This window comes from Dermacentor andersoni, chromosome 9 (genome assembly GCF_023375885.2).
Source record: "Dermacentor andersoni chromosome 9, qqDerAnde1_hic_scaffold, whole genome shotgun sequence".
NCBI classification, from domain to species: Eukaryota; Metazoa; Arthropoda; class Arachnida; order Ixodida; family Ixodidae; genus Dermacentor; species Dermacentor andersoni.
The window spans coordinates 38614516-38622500 of record NC_092822.1 but is presented as its reverse complement, the minus strand read 5'-3'; positions in this window follow the sequence as shown (position 1 = coordinate 38622500).

Genomic DNA, 7985 nt, shown 5'->3' with positions numbered 1-7985 from the left:
TTCGACGGCAGCAATATGTCGTCCCGATAGTATGCTGTACAATGGCTTTGGGCCCGAATATGTTTTTCTCACGAATGCAGTGTTAGGCTTTTTGAATGGTCATTAGAAAGCTTGTGCTCTGTTTTTGAGCATGATGATAAACAATTTATCTCAGACTTTTAAGCACGAAAGAAAAGACAACCTCAAACGTGAGAACATTGTATTCATGTCCACCTGTAAGACGCATTTTGCTTGGGGTACGATGGATTCTAACGTGAACGTGTGAAAGACCCGTTATAGCTATCTCAGTGAGCCAATTTTCCAGCAAATAAGACTAGATAAGGACATGCGATAATGAGTAAGTCAGGCTGGACTATTTCACACGTTTTCCAACACAAATATGCGTCACAAAAACACTGCTCTGCTATTTCATGTCTTAATGATATATTTAATGCCAATTACCTGAAAATAGCAATTCAAAATATTTCAGTGAATCTTCTGTTCAGCATAAGTTAAATATAGCCAAGCTGGGAGGGAAGGGTGGGGAGATTCTAGGTGGTGTTTCCATCAACGACAACTCTTTCATTTCAGCTTTTTTCCATGTTATTTCGAGGACTATCAGAAACTGTAAGCTTTTTAGCATAAAATTACGCAAATGTACTACGCTAACTTACTTACCCGTCACTTCTTTTCATTGCTAAGCTTTCCGTTGGCTTCTATTGTTGTGCACGTAGTTTAATTACTGGGTTAAGACGCCTGCATTTCCTTGTCACGTGCTAATGACTGTCCTAAAAATTAAGTAGGGAATCTGCTGCATTAGTAGCGACAGTTATATTAATGATAATATTTTCAGACGAAAAGTTAAGCGGTTCCCACGCACTGTGAGAATCGATGTAAGTGAATGTTTCTGAGCTTGTCTCGATTTACGATAATTTGCGAGCGAGCATTTCGGCAGCGAATCCTCAATTTCTTCAACGCTTAGTGCGATATATATCTATATATATATATATATATATATATATATATATATATATATATATATATATATATTGCCCTAAGCGTTGGTAGCTCAATTGGTAGGGCATTGCGCGCAGAAATGCGAAGATTGTGGGTTCGTTCCCCACCTGCGGCAAGCTGTTTTTTTGATCCACTTTTATTTCCATTAATTTATCGTTACTTTAGTTTATTTATTAAGCACAAGTAAATGCCCCTACGATGTCCTTGGTCTGAATGTTTGTTGGCTTCTATGATATGACGATATATATATATATATATATATATATATATATATATATATATATATATATATATATATAAACAAGAAAACATACATATAAACAAGTAAACAACGGTTAAAGAACAAAATCCAGAATTGATTACAAATGATAACTTGGTTTATAATATCTCATGATAGCATGAAAAATTGTGCGGGAACAAATTATCAACACTTTTTTCACAATATAAGAAAAAAAAAGCGAACGAAGACCGACTACAGTAATCCTTGTCGTTAATCTGCTGGAAATTAAAAAAAAATGCGTTTTTAGTGTGCCTTTAAGTTGCGATAACGATCTTGCATTTTTCAATATGAAAGAAAGAGTGTTCCATATTGGTATGGAAGTGAATTCACCAGTCTGTTCACCATAGGTAGTGCGGATTGCAAATGCAAATGAAATTCAATTTCCGTAAGTGTGATCCCTTCATTTCTTCACCTACCTATGCACTGGACCTAAAGCACTTTCCTTTGAAGTGTATATATATATATATAAATATATATATATATATATATATATATATATATATATATATATATATATATATATATATATATATATAAATTCAAGGAGGCGTGCCTTATTTCCCTTACTTTTTATAAATATTTCACTGGTTCTTCTGTTTGTACTTGCCTTCCACCTTTAGATAGCCTGGCTTATTAGCACTTACAACATATAGTGTAAAAGCAACTAGCTAAAATATGCGCAGCCACGCTTCTAAAGACATTTGCTGAACGCACCATAGCTGAAAGGGTGTCAATGATTTGGTCTATTGTCAGGTGGGAGCAGCTGGTCGATAGGTATGCGGACACGGTTAGGCCAATTACTACAGCTTGCATTCTTTTGGGTGGAACTACCTGGCATTGAGCGAGTTGGAATCTGTTCGTGGAACTGTCAGCCCTTCTTTGCTTTCTTCATGTCTAGTTGTTGGGCTGACAGATAATGAATAAAATGCTGTCTGCCTAGCTTGGAGAAGTTCACCCCTCCTTCGACGGTGAGTGTCTATGTCTCCACCCCTCTCTCTCTGCTGCCGGCCTTTCTCCCATTGTTGCTCCAAACACGTCCAGAGATTCGATAATTTTCAAACCCACTCTCCAACAACTTGTGACCAATCACGACCCCGAAGGGAGGCCCCACCTACCAAGCTATAAAAGGCGCAGTGTGCACCTCGGCGACACTCTTCTCGTCTCTCAGCTCGTCCGAGTCCGACCGACGTGACGTCACGCACATCCTCGCCGCCAACAACCTTGACGACCTGCGGCTAGCCGTAGACGAATGCAGTGAGGCACCCATCGTTGCCCCATCGTCTTGCAAGCATTAGCTTCGTCAAAGGCGCGCTCTTCAAACTCGGTTACCACCAACCACCTAGGGAGCCACAACTACCAGAGAGGAACGGAGAATCTGTCCATCGCCGACCCTGCGACCGGACTACCGATCCAGACGACGACGACGACTCAGACCGGGCAGACAGGCAACCTGGTTCTCCGTTACAGCCATCCGGGTCTTCCGAGGATCTCCCCGATAACGCTTACAGCATGGAAGCGACCACGTACACCCTTCGAGGGTACGACTGGCCATTCGTGAATGGGCGACCAATCACCTTCGAGCAGCCGTTGCCCTCGGTGTGCGTTTGCGCGAACTGCGAGGTGTTTGCGGCCGATGCTGCGATGCTTCCCTGTCGTCACACCTTGTGCGGTCGGTGCCTCAAAGACGCTTGTGATGGCCACAGCAGCGAACACAGGCACACTTCCGGCTGGTGTCCCCTCGACGGTGAATACTTTGTGGACGAAGAGGTCGTTGACGTGTACTTCCCTTTGGAGCATCTTATGGCACTGCCGGTGCGCTGCTTCCATGCCGGTTTGGGCTGCACGTTCGACGGAGTGCTTGGAGATCTTCAGGATCACCTGCAGGAATGCCTCTTCCGAACCAGGGCCTTCGTGTTGACGACTCGGTGTGTGTAGCATCGCTGGCGCCTAGGCCTGGAATCACCTGCGGATCTAGCCCTGTGCCGCTTACGACGGGCCCCATAGACCACTTTAATTAGGTAGCCTGTGACCGCGTGCGCTGAACTTCAAAGCAGCGGCCTTTGAAGATATGCCTGTACTGCTCGAGTGCGTAATAAATATTGTTTGTCCTTTTCCCAATTGCTCCATTTTTCGCGTGTCATGCGGTGGTCGGCTGGAAACGGCCTGAACAGCTGCAGCACGTTGATTAGGTATATACCAGGTATTTTTTCTCATGTTGTTTTTTTGTCATTTATCATTTGAAAAAGAAAACCGCTAGGAGTGTAGTGAACGCGGCATTTATATAGTGTTTTAGTTTAGCGTGTTTACGCTCCGCTAAGCAGTTAAGCGGAGCGGAAGCGCGAATGCGCATGCGCCGTCCGCTTAGCCGTAAGCGGGATAGCGGAGCGAGAAACACGGTCCGCTTAGACGCTGCCTGAGCGGAGTGTGCCGCGCAGCACTTTGGCTAGCGTTGGCGTCAGAACGGATTGGATTGGATGCAGAAAGCAAGCGTGCTGGCTAACACGTGGTGTTCCCCAAGACAGCGCTTTATTTTCCATTGGATAAAATGGACCGGTAACGCATTACAAGCGCACGTCTAGATACTTAATGGAGAAATAAGTTATATATATACATATGTGCGTTTTACTGTATAAGAGAGACCATAAAGTATTCTTATTTTCTTTCATTTTCCCTGAATTTAGCCAGGGGGCGCTGCAACTACGAAAGGTCCGCTCCGCTACGCTAAACGTATAACTAAAGCGTGAAAATCGCCCGCCGCTCCGCTGTGGCTTAGCGGGGCAGCTCGGAGCGGAGCGTACCGTAAAGACGCTCAACTAAAACACTCTAAGATCATCGCAAAGACGGACAACGCTTTCCGCCTCGTTCGCAGAATAGCAAACCGGCACCGAGGAATGAAGGAAAACAATCTCCTCAGGCTTATCAATGCATTCGTACTATGTCACTTTACGTACACAATTTCTATGCATAACTGGCTCAGAGCGGAGCGAGACAAACTCAACGCTCTCATCCGCAAAGTGGTCAAGAGGGCTCTCGGGCTACCCATCAGGACCCATACCGAGGATCTCCTTAGGCTGGGGGTGCATAACACTGCCGAGGAGATTGCCGAAGCCCAAGAACGCGCGCAACTCACTCGCTTGAGCACCAGAACGGCAGGTAGACACATCCTCGAAGAGCTGGGTTACCAACCTGCGGGATTCCCGATGGTCAGTACCCCGATGCCCAGGTGCATTCGAGACAAGTTTGAAGTGGCCCCTGTGCCCCGAAACGTCCATCCCGTCCATAACGAGGGCAGACGCAAGGCCAGAGCAGCAGCCATCCTCAAACAGATCAAGCAACGAGACATTAGAGCAGGCTTCGTCGACGCCGCGGAGTACAGCGATGGGAAGACCTTTGCCATCGTTGTGGGCGACTCCAGCGGCAAGATTTCCAACTGCGCCTCCATTCGCACTTCAGACCCCGGTGTCGCCGAGCAAGCCGCCATCGCCCTCGCCCTGCTAGACGGTCGTGGATCCGAGATATATAGTGATTCCAAAAAAGCAGTTAGGGCTTTTCAGAAGGGTTGCATCGCCAAGCAAGCTGCTCGTCTTCTTAGCAGCTCGAGTCGAGATGCTCTCACGCATCATTCAATCCACTGGTTTCCAGCTCACGTAGGGTCGGTCGAGGGTGCTCCCCCGAAACTCAATGAGTCTGCTCACGAGGCTGCGCGTGACCTCACCGACCGCGCTTCCTCTACAAGAAGCACCGACTCCCCTCCTCCCTACGGCCACAGGGACGCTCCCGCTACTCACAACGAGATTATTAAATTCTTCTACATGTCTAGAAGGGTCTTTCTACCCCCTCACCCCAAGTTGAATAGGGCGCAAGCCGTTTCGCTTAGGCTTCTGCAGACCAGTACGTATCCGTGTCTGTCCGTTCTCCACGAGGCTTACCCGGACGTGTATCGCGACGACGCCTGCCCCTCCTGCGGGCAGACCTCCACTCTAGCGCACATGCTGTGGGAGTGTGGGTCGACATACCCCAAGTTCATCAAGGAGGAGTGGGACTCGCTTTTGCGTAGCCCCACTCTAGAAAAGCAAATCCTGGCCGTCCAGCGTGCCCGCGACCGGGCCGGTGGGCTAGACCTGCCGGTCCCGACGTGGGACTAGCCGGGTGCGCGACGAGTTCGCGTCCTCGCCGGAGCTACAATAAAGTTTATTCACTCACTCATGTCACGAGGCTGGGTCACTCGATGGGTATATACTTGCCAGTATATATCTTCAACGCGCGCGAAGAACTAGCAATCCCTGGCCTTATAATCAGCAAGTCTGATGACCTAATAAATGGTGGTGGGTGGCGTACGAATCTTTTGCTTTAAAGAAATGCTATCGCTAAAGGTACGTCCGACACTCTCTCTAAAATTTAAAGGTGCGTTACACGTATTCGGCAATGTCTTTATGGATGCACGGGCGGCGGTTCTCTTCGTTATTCTCCAAGTTTTGATTTGAGATACTTCGCTAATAAGCGATATTAACAGCTAAATATAGGTTTACCTCGCCTCACCGTCTATTCGATGGTGCAGCATGCCTGTTTCTTCCCAGCCCACTCAGACGGGTGTGTTCGTCGCTGCAGTAACAACTATACCGCGTTTGCTTGCGAAACGTTGACGCACGCTTTCCAAGGTGTAACAACGCAATCCATGTGGTGCGTCCCCGACTACACATTATGACAACGCGTGCTTACCGCAAATAGAGCGCTACGATGCAATGACGTCTCTCTACTTATTGACTTAGTGATTCGTGGAAATCCGATCGCGTTGCAGCCTTTCACAATTACCATGATGCCAAAGTTGAAACTTTAGTACACAAATGAGCAAAATTCTCAACTAACCAAAGCAGAGAAGCGTAAATATCTCCGTACGGTAAGTTCTGTTTACTAATCAAGTCGCCCGCACTTTTCGTTCGGAAACAGGTGTGAGTGACCTTCTTGGCACCTCTTGCTTTTTTTCGCTCGAAGCAATTCGTACTTCACGCTTCTTCGGAAGACTTCTTTAATCGCATCGCTACGCACATCAATAATATGAACTTAAATGTTGGTAGCCCGAGCTACGGCTTCGCATAAGACGTGGCTCTGTATTACGTTTAAAAACATTCTCGCCCTTGCTAGTATAATACACGCACTGCTACCTTGACGCAGCCATATTCGTCTACATCAAAATTAAGTTATGGGGTGTTACGTGCCATATTAGCAAAGATGTTTTACTGGCTTGCTATTCCGCGGGTGTAGTCTTTCGCTGCCCAATCATTTTCAAGAGACGACGACGATGGCGAAAGCTCGAAGATATGAGATTCCGGAAGCGCGAAGGTAAACTTGTAACGCAACGAAGCGGCTTCATATGACATATTATATGCAAAATAAAAAAGGACAACATCTAGCGCCCGTTCCACGACGTGATGCATCGTATGAAAAAGGTACATCATTTTGCTGTAAAGTGAAATCTCGAAGCAGCAGCTTCCGAAGTCGGTGTGCAAGTAGATTCTCCAGGTATTGCTATTGCTTCGGGAAGATATTGAGTTTGCCTCTCCAAGGTCACACTTACGTAGCAATGGCTGGTCCTCCCTCAAAGAAAGGCGACACACGGCCAGCGTGAACTATGCGATCTTTTTGTTGTTGTTTTTTGTAGCTATCACGCTCATCTTTTTCCAGTTTCCCTCCAGTTCCCTATGGACTGAGCGTTTTACATACACCGGGTTTAACATACTCCCAGTCGATCTTGAAAATCTGGAAAGCCGTTCTTCAAGCCATACATACTGTGTTATGGTGGTGATAGGTGTGCTGGAGAAATGAGAACAATCAGGTGTAACAGATATTGAATACGAAACAATATAGAACCGCTTATTTGGTCACCAGCTGAATAGGATGCATAAAAATGTTACTCTTCTGGGACCCAAGAACACAAATTAAATTAAACTATGTGGTTTTACGTGCCAAAACCACTTTCTGGTTATGAGGCACGCCGTAGTGGAGGACTCCGGAAATTTCGACCACCTGGGGTTCTTACGCGTGCACCTAAATTTAAGTACACGGGTGTTCTCGCATTTTGCCCCCATCGAAATGCGGCCGCCGTGGATTCCGCGACCTCGTGCTCAGCAGCCCAGCACCATAGCCACTGAGCACCCACGGCGGGTTCATCTACATCAAGTAGATTACGCTGTATAGATGGGGTTGCGTCAAAACTTGATCGAGAACACACGTACAGTAGCTCATTTTGGTCGTAATTAATGACAACACAGCTGACGGCTCGCTTTTCTCATGAAATATGCAGTGGCTGTTTGTGCTCAGGGCGTTGCAATGAAGATTAGAGTACAAGGGCCCTATAACTTAAAACTATTCCAATATGTTTTTATTTCTATCTCTTGATCTCAAGCTTGCGTAACCACCGATGCAAGCATCAGGCGGTCACCCGCAGGGTTGTCCGAGCATGCCAATCAAAAGCTCTCCTCGTTCATAGGAGGTCACTTTTGTTTGCTTGAAAAACGAATAACATTTTCTGCAATGACATCTAATTGGCTGACAAGAGGCGAGGAGTACGCTCAAGTGGAGAGGGGTTCGATGGAGCCGAGCCACTGCACTGAAAATCCTTAGCAGGATGAAGAGGATGGTGCCCGCGTCTACGACTGGTCCCCTTTCCCTTTCTTGGCTTGCGGTAGCTTGGCTAAAATCGCGATGGCGT